Source organism: Pan troglodytes, chromosome 2, assembly GCF_028858775.2.
Source record: "Pan troglodytes isolate AG18354 chromosome 2, NHGRI_mPanTro3-v2.0_pri, whole genome shotgun sequence".
NCBI classification, from domain to species: Eukaryota; Metazoa; Chordata; class Mammalia; order Primates; family Hominidae; genus Pan; species Pan troglodytes.
The window spans coordinates 131699011-131715870 of record NC_086015.1 but is presented as its reverse complement, the minus strand read 5'-3'; the positions used below and the strand labels follow the sequence as shown (position 1 = coordinate 131715870).

At 53.2% G+C, this 16860-nt stretch overlaps 1 long non-coding RNA gene across 1 annotated transcript; it reads right to left on the bottom strand.

Moving 5' to 3' along the window:
- Positions 1-5378: 5378 nt before the first annotated feature.
- Positions 5379-16827, bottom strand: LOC104005737 (uncharacterized). Its single transcript, XR_679168.3, has 3 exons — positions 16665-16827; positions 7030-7123; positions 5379-5618 (listed from the first exon to the last, which is right to left on the bottom strand). It is a non-coding gene; the product is annotated as an uncharacterized LOC104005737 (long non-coding RNA).
- Positions 16828-16860: the final 33 nt, after the last annotated feature.

The following is a 16860-nucleotide window of genomic DNA, read 5'->3' as shown; positions in this document are numbered from 1 at the left end:
CTCGCTGATGAGTTAATTGTTTTATTTTTAAACTCTTTTTGGGTCCAGTTGATTGTACGTAGCCACAGGAGCCCTGCTATGAAAGGAATAAAACCTACACACAAGGTTGGAGCTTTGCAATTCTTTTTGGAAAAGAGCTGGGATCCCACAGCCCTAGTATGAAAGCTGGGGGTGGGGAGGGGCCTTTGCTGCCCTTGGTTTCTGGGGGCTGGTTGGCATTTGCTGGCCTGGCGGGGGGTGAAGGCAGGAGTGGGGGGCAGGTCAGGACCAGGACCCAGGGAGAGGCTGTGTCCCTGCTGGGGTCTCAGGTCCAGCTTTACTGTGGCTGTCTGGATCCTTCCCAAGGTACAGCTGTATATAAACGTGTCCCGAGCTTAGATTCTGTATGCGGTGACGGCGGGGTGTGGTGGCCTGTGAGGGGCCCCTGGCCCAGGAGGAGGATTGTGCTGATGTAGTGACCAAGTGCAATATGGGCGGGCAGTCGCTGCGGGGAGCACCACGGCCAGAAGTAACTTATTTTGTACTAGTGTCCGCATAAGAAAAAGAATCGGCAGTATTTTCTGTTTTTATGTTTTATTTGGCTTGTTTTATTTTGGATTAGTGAACTAAGTTATTGTTAATTATGTACAACATTTATATATTGTCTGTAAAAAATGTATGCTATCCTCTTATTCCTTTAAAGTGAGTACTGTTAAGAATAATAAAATACTTTTTGTGAATGCCCCTGGCCTGTCTTGTGGGCTCCCAGGGTGCTGAGTCCCGGGTGTGAATTTGGGCAGCCAGATTGCATTGCTTTTGTTGCCGGGGTGGCTGCGAGGGGAAAGCCCCTGGAATCCAGGATGGGGCCTCTGTTGGGCCTGGGTCTGATTTTGCCACTGACGTCCTGAGGCTCCTCCCCTGAACTGCTCCCATCTGGATTTCCCGTCACTGCACCAGGGGTCCTAGTGAATGGGAAGATACTGGGGAGGTGCAGGGAGGCCGTGGTTTCTCCAGCCTGTGGTCCACCCCTGAGGGCTCAATGAGGCTCCTGCAAACCCCATCTCCATTTGCTTCCTTCCAGGTGCTGAACTTTCTCTCAGCTCTGGTTTCTGAGATATTTGGTCATCAATATTCCTGTTCATTGGCAAACTTGACCAGCAGTGTCTGTGATCACTGATGTCATTGATTGCTGTCATCTTTGATCAGTGATGTTGGTCATCAATGATAGGCACCATGACTGATATTCCAGATCAATGACATGTCTGATCATGAGAGCCTGCCATCAGAGACACCTGATGACTAACAACTGATCACCAATATTTCATCCATGCCTCTGCTTAACCATGAGTTTGATCACTGACACCCACAAAATGTGATCACGAATGTCTCCAGTGACCGTCTTTGCTCACCAGTAGTATGCCTGATCATAGTATCTCTTCTCACCAATGTGTTGATCGCCAACGCGCTTTGTCACTAATGTTCTAGGCCATCAATAAGTATGACCACCAATGTAATTGATCAGTGTTTTTTCTAGTGATAGACCGATCACTCACATGTAATCTCCAGCATCTCTGATCACACTGTTTCTTATCACCAGTGTTTCTTTAACAATGTCCTTGGTCAGTTGTTTCTGATCACCATTATTTCTAACTAGCAATGTGCCTGATGACCAATGTCCCTGATCATAGGATCCTCTCCCCATCATATTTCCTATCAATGTAGTCACTAGTGTTTCTGGTTCTCAATACCCCTGATTGCTCAACACTGATCATCAAGATCTCTTATCACCACTGTCTCTGTTGCCCAACATCAGTGATTGCTGAATCGTCTTCAAAGTCTCTGCTGACCAATGTCCCCGTTTTCCAAAGTCCCTTATACCTCTGATCACTGACCTCCCTGGTCATTGATATCCCTGGTCATCAGAATACCCAGTCACCAATGTCTCTGATCACCAAATTCTCTAATCATTGATGCCTCTGCTCACTAGTGCCCTTGATCCCTAATGGTCTGCATTTGGTTCTCTTCACCAAGATCTCTGGACCCCATGTCTCCAGTCATTGAATCTGGTCACTAATATCTCGTATAACTTTGGCCACCAAGGACATGGACACCCAATACTTTCCCCACTAATGCTCCCGGTCATTCACAGCCGAAGCCACCCATGCCCCTGATCAATGATTGATGACATATTTGTTCAATGATAATTCTGGTTGCCAAGACCCCTGAACACTGGCTCCTGATGGCCAGCATGTAACACACCCCTCCCTGACCAGGTTGTGTTTGATGGACCTCATCTCTGGCTGACTTCACCGTCCCTAATGAAAAATCACTCTGATTATATGTCCCTGGTCAGCCATGGCTTCTCTTCACCTTAGTTGTCATCATCTTTGACCACCAGGATCTTTATTCACCAGGGGCCCTGAGGACTGGGTATTTCTGATTGCCACCATCCACCTGGTCCAGGAGATTTTCCTTTAATTCTTTCCAATACCAGGCTGCTGACACTGGGAGGTCCCTCGCTTAGAGCTGGGTGGGCCAAAGTACCAGGAAGTTCAGCACCTTGTCCCAGCTGCCCCAGCCCATCAGGATAGACTCTGACCTCCAGACTCTGCCCTGGTGTGCCACCAGTACCCCCTCTTGTCCTTCCCTGTGAAGTTGACACTGAGTACAGAAAGGAGCCAGCCTGGGGCTTGGCAGGGTAGGCACGTGCCTCCTACCTGATGCATAGTGGCCCTAGGTCCCCCTGGCCTCCACCCCCTACAACCCCAGAGCAGGAGGCCTCCTCTCCTCTTGCCAGCTGTTGCCACAGTGAGGGCAGGGTTGGTTCTCTCTCCTATGCCCCTGGATAGTGACGGCAGGACTGTGTGTTTCTGCGATCAGGTGTTTACGTGTGCACAGCCTGTTGAACATCACCTGTATGCCACGCACTGCTGTAGGCATGGGGCTACAGCAGGGAATAAAACAAACAAGAATCTGTCCTCAAGGAGCTTACACTCCAGGCATGAAGCATAAATAATAACTCTGCTTGTCCTCTGGTGAACCATCCTACTTGCTTGGCCCAAAGTCCAGAACCCAGAGCCAGCCCTGGACTGCAGAGCTTGGAGTCGAGAACCTGCAGTCTAGATCCCCAAACCAGGAACCATAGCCCTAGGCCCCAGAACTCAGGAACCAGAGCCCAAAACATACAGCCCAGGGCATGGACCCTTCAACCCAGAACCTGCAGCTTGGGGCTGAGAGCTCAGAACTTACAAAGACCTCTAAGACGGGGGCCCAGAGCCCAGACCTCAGAATCGAGTTCTCAGAACACAAAGCCCAGAATCTGGGGCCCTGAGTGTGGAACCCCAAATCTACAACCTAGAGCTTGGAGCTCAGAACCCATAACTCAGCATTAAGGACATGCAGCCTTGGGCCTAGAATCTAGGTCCCAGAACCTAGAACCCCATATCCGAACCTAGAACTTGGCTCAGGACTTAAAGGCCAGAATCCAGACCCATAACCCAGAATAGCCATCAAAAGAGGCCTCCTTGTTTCTCTGTTGTGCCCCCGGGTTATTTCCTTCCTCCTGTCAACCAGTATTTTTGGAGCACACAGTGCCAGGCGCTGTCATGAGTGCTGGGAGGTGGCTAGCCAGCAGAAACAAGCAGAGAGGATCCCCTCATCCCGTGACGTCAGCTGCAAGAGAGCAGGGGCTGTGTCTGGTCACTCTTGTGTCCCCTGTGCCCCCAATGGCTGGTGTTAGGTGCTCCCCAGTCCTCTGTAGACTAGATCTATTCACTTTCCCACAAATGTTCACCAGCCTCATTTGTTCTTGGTGTTGGGTGGGGAATAACACACACAGAGACTCTTGATCCTATGACAAGCTCTCTCTACTCACTACCAGGAAACTCTCGGAAAGCAGGAGCTGTTTCTTTTTTCTTTCTTCCTTTTTGGAGACAGGGTCTCACTCTGTCACCCAGGCTGGAGTGCAGACGTGCGATCATAGCTCACTGCAGCCTCAAATTTCTGGGCTCAAGCCATCCTCCCACATAGCTAGGACTATAGGTGCGTACCTTCATGCCCAGCTAATTAAAAAAAGAATTTTGTTTTTTTGTAGAGACAGGATCTTACTATGTTGCCCCAGCTAGTCTCAAACTCCTGGGCTCAAGTGAACCACCTGCCTTGGCCTCCTAAAGTGCTGGGATTACAGGCGTGAGCCACTGCACCCGAATTGCAGGGGCTGTTTCTCACAAGGAGGCAGCAGCCAGAGCTGGGGGAGGCTGGGGGGTGGTGTTGAGTAGAGATGGGGGTGAAAGCCTCAGATTCAAGTCCCAGCAAGTCACTTTAGAGTAAAGAACCGAGGCTCAGGGGCTACAGTTTACAGCTTCTCTTCCCTCCTTCATAAAACAATTCACTTCTAACAGCGACTCCTGCCTCCTCGAGTCACTGTGTATGGTAAACAGTTTGAATTTTGTGGCCACAAAGTGCCCAGGCATGGCCAGGCAGGCAGGCCAGGAGCTGCAAGTGGCCGTCTTGAGTGGGTCAGGGTGGCTTTGATGATTCCCCAGGGCCTGGTGCCAGGGTGGCCAGGTGGGTCAGCCTTCTTCCCTCTGTTTGCACCCCGGTGGGGCTGCCGGCCATGGACTCAGCTCGGCTTGCCCGGCCCCTTCTTCCCTGCCTTGCACAGGGACACTTCCAGGCCTGGCTTTGACACCCATTTGTAGGAAGAAACCAAGTGCCCTTTGCAACTCTTAGGGAGCAGTGCTGTTCTTCCCCACAGCACCTCCTGCCCCTCGGTGACCCAGTACTAGGATGGGGAAGGGCCCTCAGGGCCACAGAAATGGACACTGCCCTTGGGGAATGCCTGCCATCTGCTTGACACAGGGACAGGATCACCCGAGCAGCGGGAAAGATGAGGGGCAGCAGGAGAGGAGGTGGGTAGATCCTAGATGAGTTATCATACAGGATGGTTCGATCAAAACTCTGCTGGGTTTTTTTTAAAGGCAAAATGACAAATGATTCCAAACTTTATCTGGAAAAACTAATAAGATCAGCAGAAGAAGTCAAAAATTAGGAAAAATAAAGTGAGGTGTGTGTGTGTGTGTGTGTGTGAGAGAGAGAGAGAGAAATGCTTTCCGATATTAAACAAGATTCTATTATCACAATCGTTCAAACCCTGTGGTTCTGTTGTAAGAATAAACAGATCAATGGTACAGACTCAGTAAACCCGCAACAGACCCTATTATTTACAAGATAATGGGTGATAAAGGAGGTGTCCTGAATCAATGCAAAGGTGGAGGGTTACCCAATCCAGTGGTGTTGGAACAACTAGCTGGTTAGCATCTCACTTGGTGAACACTGACTGCTCTGTCCAGGCTGCAGGCAAGTGTGTGTGGGCAGCATGAGGCTTTACAAAGTGTGAATGAGTTGCAAATGATTTCAAATTAGGAGATTCACATAACAAGCTGTGGAAGGAAACAGGCAGAAGGATATACAAGAGGTCATCCCCAATAGCAGTGTGAATCCACAGCCACCAGACATCCCGATGGGCGCTGAGTCTCACAAATGATCAGATCCATGCCCATTCCACATGGGACACCACTTCCCCCTCTCAGCAGAAACGGGAAAGACTGGGCAGGTGTGGAGAAGCAGCCTGGAGATGCCTGTATGGGCAGAAATGATCTAGGTTTTGCATGCTCTCTGGCCCAGCGAGCCTCTTCCCGTACATCTCACAGAAACACTAGGATACGTGAAAATAAGCAAGCTGGAAAACAACATGTAAAGCGGACTCTGTTTTTGTTTTTAAAATATTTGTGTAGAGATTGAAAAACACCTGGGGAGACATGTACCTGGATGATGACAATTGTTAGTTCTGAGAAGTGTGCTGTAGACCCGGGGTGCGGAGGGGGCACTTTTCCCTTTATAACTGTGGGCTGTTGTTTTGATATGTTCTGAGTATATACCACTTGTGTAATTTAAAACATAGTCATTCACAAAAACCTGTCTTCTCTGCCTTGTTCCTAGCTGGTCTCTCTCCCTGGGATGTTCTGTCCTTCAGATAAGTCTGGAGAATTTTCTTCATGCTTCAAAACCCTGATCAAGGATCCTAGGGAAGCTTTATCTGAATTCTTTCCCTGGGGCCCTTCAGGGCCTCCCTGGTCCCTAACCAAGGTTACTCAGGATAAAGACCCGTCCGAAGGACAGACCTGACTCCCCCTTGCTGTGCAGCTTCGAGCAAGTGGCTTGGGCTCTCTGAACCCCGGCTCCTCATCAGTCAAACAAGACCACATCTTGCAGCGTTGTTGGAAGGATCATACAAGGAAGACGGAAGGTCTTGGAGAGGCCAGCCAGCAAGGAGACCCTTCTAATGCCATTTTATTCCTCCACTCTAGGCTCATCCTGGGTAGCCCAATGGGCTTCAGACTGAGCCCCCAAACCCACCTCCAATCTTAGAAGACCAGGGTGTTTGGGGACCCTGGGCAAACGGCCTGCCCATTCTGTTTCTCCTTCTCCCACAGAACCAAAGGCTGCCAGGGCCGGTGGGAGTGCCAGCGGGGTGCCCTAGGCTATTTGTAGGTGTTCTCATGTCTTTCTCTATCCCACCCAACTCAGGGGGGGTCCTCACAGATCGTCTCTCCAGTATCACTAGGGAAACTGAGGACTGGTGGGAGCAAGGATAGGGGGAGGGTCTCACGATCTCTCCCACTGGTATGCGGGCTGGAGTTGGGGAGCGGGCATCCCTGGAGAGGAGAGTGGCAGCTGCTCCCTCCCACAGCCCCATCTGTCCTCCTCGGCCCCACCCCCAGTCCACACTGCCAGGCTCCCCAGGGGACCCTGGGAAAATACTGCCTCTGCTCCTTCTCCCTGGCCCCTCCCCTGCCAGGTCTGGCTGTTCTGATGTTCTGACGCTATGAGGCTGGGATCCAGGTTTCCCAGACTTTGAGGGGATGCTGGCATGGGCCCCTCCCTTTCCTCAGAATCTAGGGATGAAGGGGACTTTTTACACACACACACACACACACACACACAAACACACACCACCAGCCCTGACACCAGCCCATACTGCTTCCTCACCTTGGACTGCATGGCCTGTCCCCTCTCCTTTGTGCCAGCCTCCTTCTGGGCCTCCCAGCCTCCAGGCTCACGCCCTGCACTCTGTCTCTTCTTCCTGAAGGTGAGGCCACCACAGGGGCTCTTCTTAACCTCTTAATTATGAAATATTTCAGTTATCTAAAAATATAGCTAATAATATAAGCAACACCATGGTAGCCTTGGTATTGATTTTCTATGCTGTATCACAAACTGCCACACACCTAGCCCCTTGAAACCACACGTGTTTAGTATCTCACGGTTTCCATGGGCCAGGATCCCAGGCATAGCTCAGCCACGGCCTCTGCCCAGGCCCTCACTAGGCTGCAGTCCACCTGCTGACCTGGGCTGGCTTCTCATCAGAGGCTCAACTAGGAAAGGATCTGCATCTCAGCACCCCCCAGGTTACTGGCAGAGCTCACCTCCCTGCAGCTGCAGGAGTCTCGGCAGCTCACTCCTGCACAGTGCGCAGCTGACGGAGGCATCAAGAGAGCTGGTGAAGCGCGGCCCCGATAGCATTCCCCTGCCTTGCGTATGCTATTGGCTGCATGCAGGTCACGTTCCTGCTCACTCTCCAGGGCACAAGCTCCAGGAGTTAGGAGAGTGGAGGCAGCGTCAAGTCCCTCTGATACCCTCCCCAGCCCAGCTTAAGGAGGGAAACACTACAGAGATCATGGAACTCTCTTGACCTTGTTGTCCCCTTTGCCCGCCTCCAGAAGTAGCCAGGACTTCGTTTTCCCATGCATGTTGTTATACTTTTACTCTATATGTATAAATCCTTAACGCATTATTCTGCATGTGTGTACGTTTTCTATAAATGGTGTCACAATGATGCTTTCAATGACTGGTTTGTGTTGCTCACTGCCATGCTGGGGCTGCTCCTCCATGCTCATGTATGGAGTCGGTTTCTTCGTTCTCACTGCAGTGTCATAGTCCCCTGTGCAGCTGTAACACAATGTATTTGCTCATTCTCCTTAAGATGGACATTTCGGTCACTCCTGTCTGTTGCTACCATAAACAGTGCAGCAATGAGTGTTCTTGTCCCTATTCCCACGTGTGAGGGTTTCCCTCGGGGCATAAGCCTTAGAAGGATTTTCCAAATTTGCTGTTCCAATGTATGTTCCCACCAGCAGGGTGTGGGAATTTCAGTTGCTCCATTTCCTTGCCAACACTTGGCAGTGTCAAACTGACATTTTTACCAATTTTGTGGGTATAAAACTGAATCTCATTGCTGCTGAGGGATCTTTCTAGAGTATGCTATGGATCCCATTCTCCCCTTGTTTAAATCTTCTCAAGGTCTCCCCCTCCCAGGACACAATCCATGCTCTGTGGTCTGGGGTCTGAGCCCTGCCTTGTGCAGCCCCTGCCCCTCTCTGGGCTCTATTCCTACCATCCCTTCAGTCCCAGGTGTAGTCAACTCCAGATGCCTGCTCTCTTTCCACTGAGCCACTGAGCCTGGTGCATGCTGTTCCCTTTGCATGGAACCACTCCCATGTAACAAGGCTCCTGCTTTATTAAGAAATAAATCACCAAACAGGTCACCTGTGTGTTTTAAATATTCATATTGAAGACATTAATGCCTTTGGTGCATCGAAAAGACATTGCATTATAATTGCGCTTGTCAAATGATAATTTCAGGGCTTAGAACAGAGTTCTCAACCTTGGTGCTGTTGACATTTGGGGCTGGATGATTCTTTGTGGTGGAGGCTGTCCTGTGCACTAGACAGGGATGTTCAGCAGCAGCCCTGCCTGGCCTCCACCCAGGAGATGCCAGTAGCAACTCCTCCAGTCATTGCCAAATGTCCCCTGGGGAGGGAGGACTGTCCCTGTTGAGAACCACTGATTTAGGAGATGAACTCCTCATGCCCCCAGGACAGGGTGGTCTGCAATGGGTACATGATCATAGCCATGTGATGAACACCTTCTTCCCACCTTGAAATGTTCCATGACTGAATGAACTACCTCCCTGGGGAAGGATGTCCAGTGTCGACATCCAAGACCCTTCATGTGTGTGAGGCCGACCCTGCTGGAACCTCCCTCTCCAAGCCCTGCCAAGGCGTCACCTCCTCTGACCAGCCTTCCCAGACGCCCCAGACAGTGTCACCTCTCCTTCCAGCGAGTGTTGCAGCTGCATTCGCACATTGGTGTGTGTCTGCTCCTTCTCCCAGAGCCTGGGGTTGGGAGTTCCCTGCGTGGGAGGACAGGGGTGATGCTGCTGAATTCAACTGTTTCCAGCCCCCACTCAGACCAGTGCAGGGAAGAATTCTGAATCTGAATTGTTGACTGCACAGGAGCCGCCCAGGCCCTTTGCTAGCAGACCTAGTAAAACCCAGATGTGCCCTGGACTCCAGGGAGCAGGCCTGGCTTGGGTGATGGGAGGGCCCAGGCTGAGAGAGGCATGAGGCAGCCAGACCTCCCAGTGAGGGACGGCAGGGCCCATGCTTTTGGAAACACAGCAGGGCTACAGGCCTCATGGAGGGCCTGTGTGCACATGTGTGACCATGTGTACAGGTGTGCTCACATGCATGGGGGCGTGGGTGCCTGAGCATACCTGTGGAAGTGTGGGGCACCCAATCTGACCTCCCTAAGAGCCCCAGCTTCCTGTAAGCCCCGTCTTGCTTTGTTTTCTCTCACGGCATCTATGACACCTGCCATCATGTTAAATGTTCATGCATTATCAGTTTCTTCTATCTCCCCAACTGCATGTCAGCATCATAAGGGCAAGGCTTTGTCTGGTGCCTTCACTGACATATGGGCCCCAGACCCAGGGGAGTGCCTGGTACACGGCACGTGTATGGACAAGTGCTCAGGAAACATGTGTGGGTGGCTGGGTGTGTGGGTGGCTGGGTGGCTGGGTGTGTGGGTGGCTGGGTGGGTGGGTGGCTGGGTGTGCGAATGGCTGGGTGTGTGGGTGGCTGGGTGGCTGGGTGTGCATGTGGCTGGGTGGGGGGGTGGCTGGGTGTGTGAATGGCTGGGTGTGTGGGTGGGTGGGTGGCTGGGTGGCTGGGTGTATGGGTGGCTGGGTGGCTGGGTGGCTGGGTGGCTGGGTGGCTGGGTGTATGAGTGGCTGCGTGGCTGGCTGTGTGGGTGGCTGGGTGGGTGAGTGGCTGGCTGGGTGAGTGGCTGGGTGGGTGGGTGGGTGGCTGGGTGTGTGGGTGGCTAGGCATGTGGGTGGCTGGGTGGGTGAGTGGCTGGGTATGTGAGTGGCTGGGTGTGTGGGTAGCTGGGTATGTGTGTGGCTAGGTGGGTGGATTGATGGGTGTGTGTATGGGGAGATGGGTGGCTATCTGCTGGTACAGATGTGTGCATATGCATGCATGCCTTTACTCTGGAAGATACTTCAGGCTTTTTTGTTCTATAGTTTCCAGAAAGACCCCGGAAATGCCACACCCCAGAAACTGCAGAGCCCCGTGGGTGAATGGAGAGGCTCTGGGGGTTGGATCCTCCTGGAGGCTTCGAGTAACTGAGGAACACAGGGTAACAGCCCTGCCTAGGGTTGCTGTATGCCAGGGGGGCTGGGTGCTGGGACCCTGGAGGAGGGGAGCTGCCCTAACTGGCTGAAGCAACTTGGAACTCAGAGGGCCCCGCAAATGATGCCTTCACTCAGGCAGTAAACCCCTACTTGGGGCTAGATCTGAGCCTCCAGAGACCACATGAGCCACCACCAGGAAGGATGTACCTGGGTTGGGATGGCAGGGAAGGGATCTGGGCAACCCAGTGGGCACCTGTCATCACTGGCTTGGAGGACTGGGCAGGAAGGCTGCCTGAAGAGGTCTGAGAGCAGAGCTGAGATCGCTCTGGCACCACTGGGGAGGACGTGAGCTCACTGGCCCTTCTACGGTTGCGTAGCCCACCGCCTTCCCACCCCATGGGCCACCAATCTGCATGTAAGCCTGCCATGGGCCTGTCTGCCTACCATGGCTTCCACTGGCTCACCAGGCAGGCTGCCCTTTCATCTGTCTCTGCCCACCCATTATCGACACTGCCAGGATGCCAGCACACGCACACACAGCTCCTTCTCCATTCTGAGCTCCTCACAGTAACCCTGTGAGAGGGGACCATCATTACTTCCCTTTTACAGATGAGATAAGGACACTGGGGCACAGCCAGGTTATTGACTTCCCCAAGGACACATGGCTGGGGAGTGGCAGTGCTGGGGTTGGAACCCAGGCTGTGTCACCTGACAGGCTGAGCTCTTCCCCACTGTGGGATCTGCCCCTTGGCCCGTCTGTCTGTCCATCCGCCCATCCACTCTGTGACTGCCCACCGTTCAGCCCCTTCACTCGCCTGCCACTCTGTCTATCCAGCCGCCCGTCCATCCATCCATCGCTGTCGCCCATCCATCCTGGAGCTAATGCAGTTAGAGGACCAGGGGCCCTGAGGGGAGAGAAGGCCCCAAACTGCCCATCTGGCCGGGCCAGGGTGGCCGGGGGTGGGGTGGGCTGCCCAGGCCAGGCAGGGCTGCAGGGGGCTGGAGGGAATTAGCTGAGTGACTGCCAGGATCATCTAATTAGGAACTCTAGTGATAAGCAGATAGGATCGGGGGTGATTAGAATCCTTTTAAAAAGCCACTCCATTAATTACAGAGACAGAGAGGGGCCTCTGACTGCTCCGAATACAAATTGGCTGCTTAATCGGCTCCATCAGCTCGCCCGGGGGAGACCTTCCTGGTACTGCTGTGTGACCTTGGGTGTGCCCTGCCCTCTCTGGGCCTCGCTTGGTCGCTGAAGGTCCTTCTCTCCCTGGCCATGGCTCGGGGTTGGCTTTAGGGTGGGCCTGAGACGAGGGACATGGGACATCCGAGGCCAGGAAGCCTAGGCTGGCTCCCCAGAGAGGGCAAATCCCCAAAAGCACCCACTGGTGAATGAGGACAGAGAGGCTTGAAGAGGGGAGGTGGCATAACAGAATTGAGGGTGGAGCGTGTGGGGCCTAAGTGTGCGCTCATGCCTCTGTGTCCCTGTCCCTCCAGCAGGCCCTATGGAGGCCTCAGAGCCCCTGATGCTCCCCATTGGCTCCCCAAAAACTGGCGTGGAAGGAGACTAGCCTGAACCCTTTGCAGAAGGGAAACTCCTCTGCACACTGCCCGGCTCCACGGTCCACAGCTCCCTTCATGGGGACCTCCCCACAGGGGCCTCCATCTCAGGATGCCCTTGATGGTGAGATGTGGGACCTGCTCCCAGGTGACACACCTGTTCCCGTAAGTCCTACCGAGTGGTCTGTTCTGTGTGCCCTAAGACAGCCCTGAATGGGCGGCAGTGAGGGGGTCTCCAGCCCTGTCTCCATCCTGGCTGACTCCCACAGACCCATCCCAGGAACAAGGGTTGGAGCAGGGCAGTGGCTGGAAGAAATTTCCCCTGGGAGTACAATGCAGACCAGAGCCAGGGTCTCCAACAAGGCAGGGAGGGCCAGGACGGGGAGGCGGCCACAGGATTCTCGGATGCCTCATCATACTAGGTCCCTTGTCTCTTAACATTGTTTTCATCACCCCTCCTCCAATGTCCTGATTCCATCGTCATGAAAACTTCAGGCTTCACCTTTACAATGTCAGGCCACCAACACCCTCAGCAGTGTCACCATCACCATCAACACCCCAGCGTCCCATCCCCATCTCCTCTACCACTGCCACCAGCCCCACTATCACTATCATCTCTGTCACCGTCACCACGGTGCTCTCCACCCGTGTCAGCATTGTATCACCACCACATCACTGTCACCACACTTCCTCCACCTCCATCTCCACCCACCATCCCATCTGTGACATCACCTTATCAGCTCTGCCACCAGTATCACCACTCACACTGCCTTTGCCATCACCACCGTCATTGCCCCCTCTACTACCACCACCATCACCACCATCGGGTCTGCCTCAGCCAGACCCACCACTGCCTCTAATTAGACTGCCACCATCATCACTGCCACCACCACTGCCCCTCCAATGCCTTCCTGATGTCACCATCTGCTTTCTCTCTGCTATCCTCACACCCAACTCCATCACAACCACCACCTTCATCTGAGCCGCCATCACCCTCACGGTACACAGCCCTCAAATGTGTACCAAGGAGGAGGACATTTACTACACGCTGCACCCTGAACAGTCTGGGACCAGCGGTCAGGGAACAAGGAATCGAGATGCTCACCTGCAGCCCCCAGGTGAGCGGCTCTCTAGAGCTTGCCTGGGAGCTTCTGAGGAGCTCACGGTATTCCAGGAAGCTCCCCATCCATGCCTCAGCCTGTGGCTCAGAAGCAGGGTCTTCGCAGAAGATTGCCCCAAGCTGTTGCAAAGCTCACCATTGTCACCTGCCTGCAACGGCCTCTCTTTTCCACTCTCCAAATCCCTTGTATTGGCAGGCTCTAATCTGGAATTATACCGGTGATGGGATTCTGGAAAATCCCTCAGATTTCTCCAGGATGCAAGGAGACCATGGAAGAGGTTGGTGTAATGCCAAGTTAGCAACAGAAAATACAGAGCCCCACACCTCAGTGCCATTACCATCGCCATCGGCTCTCACACCAGCATGTCCACCACTGTGTCCTTCTCACCCCTCGGCACCCCCCTCTACCATTGCCTCTTCCACAACCACCCTCACCACCATCTCCATTAATAGCACAATTCCTGCCTCCTACCCCATCACCACCACTGGTGTCCCCGGCACCAGCAGCACCAACACTGCTCCCAGCAGAGCCATCGTTACCACCCCCGCTGTCAGTCCCATCGTGAGCATCTGGCATATGTTGGAGAACTGCTCACTCCCTCTTCCCCACGGGAATCTCAGGCCTCTCTTCCTATTGCCCTGAGATTTGCAGAACCTTCCTGAAGGAAACATTCTTTGCCCCATGGATACTGGCCTTGACCATGGGATGCAGCAAGACTGCCACACATCATGGCCGAACAGAAGCTTTCAGAGGCAGCCCAAGTTCCTGCTGTCTCTGAGTGGCACTGTCATGAGAGAGGGGTGTGCAGGTCAGAGCTGATTCTCCAGCCTGGGACCCACAGTGAGAAGCTATGGGAGGTGGGGCCCTGGCAGCTGCCTGTAGGCACCAGTGAGTGAAGTGGGGGGAACTAGATGTTTGTCGTGAGCCACTGAGAGGTGGAAGCTGTCACTGTGGTATAGCCGAACAAGATACAACCTCTGCTACCTCCACCATCTTCACCTTCATCATCACCATTACTGTCACCACTGCCAACCACACCAATGGCTCACTAGGAGCCATTCCCATCACCTCCTCATCATACCTGCACCATCACTGCCAACCACAACAAAGGCTCGCTGTTACCATCTCTGGCATGACCATCACCACCACCACTACCATCATCAATTACTCTCAAGCACAAGCCTTGCTGCTGTCACCACCAGCATCACCATCATCATGATCAACTCCACCATCACCCATAATTACTCTCCCCCTCACCCCCACCATGACCATTACCTCCACATCAACACTGCTCCCATGGTCACCTCTACTATTTAATGACACCTTATCCATCTCCATGGACACCCACCGTGCCTCTCCCCACCAGCAACACAGTCAACAGCAGTGCCTCTCCCACTGCCACCGCCATCGTGGAGAACTGTGCAGGGCAAGCATCTTTCTCCCGCCCCAGGAACAAGCCTGCAAGGGACAGCAGGTGCTAACTGCTAACCGAGACATAGTGACAAAAATCCAGCCACAGAGATAAAGAATCAGGTTCATCTGTAGCTACATCCAGTGGAGAAGTTCTGCTCTTCAACTCCTCTGCTAAGCCACATGTGTCAGCAGGTGTAGGTGGGTGGATGCCCAGCACGGGGGTGTGAGTCGTGCTTTTGATAAGCTGCATGGAGAGACAGCGATGGTCACTGGAGGCTGGGTTTACAAAGTGTCTCTACAGTCTGTCTCCATTCCTCCTGGCATTTGGGATTGGTTAGAACACACACTGTCCCCTGCTAGGAGCCTGAAACCTAGCACCCATGAGCACTGAAAGAAAAGAGAGAGAGGGAGGATAATAGAAAGGGATGAAGACTAGAAAAAGGAAGAGGAGGAAGAAGGGAGCAATGAAGGAAGGAAGGAGGAAGGAAAGAAGCCAGGAGTGAAGAAGGGAGGGAAGGGAGAAGGGGGAAGGGGAGGGAGGAAGGGAAGAAAGAAGGAAGGAAGGAGAAAGGGAGGAAGGAAGGAAGGAGGAAATGAAGGAAGGGGGGGGAAGGGAGGGAGGGAGGAGGGAAGGAAGGCAGGGAACGGAAGGGAAGGGAAGGGAAAGAAGGAGGGAAGGGGCCGGGCGCGGTGGCTCACGCCTGTAATCCCAGCACTTTGGGAGGCCGAGGCGGGCGGATCACGAGGTCAGGAGATCGAGACCATCCTGGCTAACACGGTGAAACCCCGTCTCTACTAAAAATACAAAAAAAATTAGCTGGGCGCGGTGGCGGGCGCCTGTAGTCCCAGCTACTCGGGAGGCTGAGGCAGGAGAATGGCATGAACCCGGGAGGCGGAGCTTGCAGTGAGCCGAGATCGCGCCACTGCACTCCAGCCTGGGCGACAGAGCGAGACTCCGTCTCAAAAAAAAAAAAAAAAAAAAAAAAAAAAGAAGGAGGGAAGGAGGGAGGAAGGAAGGAAGGAAAGCAGGCAGGCAGGCTATCTTTAGTTAAGACTTGGTGACCCAAACATCTAGGCTCTTTATTGGTGTGGTTAGTAGGTGGTTTAGCATGGTTTTGATCTTAATTGGAGTGGGGTGAGGTGAAGGTAGGAACAGATATTAATCAGTATTGTGAATTGCTGTTTCTATATATGATCCAACACCAGAACAAGAATTAAAGGAATATAAATGCCTAAGAATATTTGGTTACCTCACTCACCTGATTCGTTTTCTAGGGCTGTTACAAATTATTACAAACTGGGTAGCTCAATACAAAAGAAATCTCTTCCCCCAGTTCTGGAGGCCAGAGGTCTGAAATCGAGGTGTTGGTGGGGCCGCACTCCCTCTGGAGGCTGCAGGGAGAACCCTCCTGGCCCCCAGCTTCCGGCTGCGTCAGTGTCCATCTCCTATACGGACATGTGTCACTGGATTTAGGGCCCACTCAGATAATCCAGGATGATCTCATCTCGACATCCTTAATTTAATTACATCCGAAAAGATCCTTTTTCCAAATAAGCTCACATTCAGAGGTTCCAAGGATTAGGACAGGAACATATCTTTTGGGGGGCCACCATTCAACCCACTACACTCAGTAATCAATATTTATCATCAATCCCTATTTTTCTTACCAGAATTGAGTGGAACACTTCTTTGGATTTGCTGTCCGCTGCAGCCTTGGCCCTGGTTTCACATCCCCTCCCTCACTGACTCGCTGTGTGACCTTGAGCACTGCGTGTCTCTGAGCCTGGTTCATCCAAGAGTTTACCGATGGCCCTCGTGTGCCAGCCACTGTCCTAGACAGGGACAGACTTTCCCGCCTTTGTGGAGCTTACCCCGGAAGACCTGGCCAGATAATGGGCACAAAAAAAGCAGGCTCTTGTCCCCACCCCAGCCTGCCTGAACCCCACCTTGGCCTCCTCTTGCCTCAGCTGCTGCCCAGCCATCGGCTGAGTGGACATACCCAGGACGCCCTTGCCCGCCTCCCCCACCACGGCCACAGACCTTTGTCACTCACCAAGGCTGGAATCCCGTGGCTGATCCTGCCTCTGCCCTTTGGCTCCTGGGACTCAGCCCACACCACCTGGGTCACAGAGCATCCCATTCCCACACACCGTTGTGGCCGCCTCACCAGCAGGGGCAGGCCCATATGCCCAGGTTTGCCTGGTGCGGAGCTGGGGGCGGGGGTATGCCCCGCCCCGGGAGCTGATGTC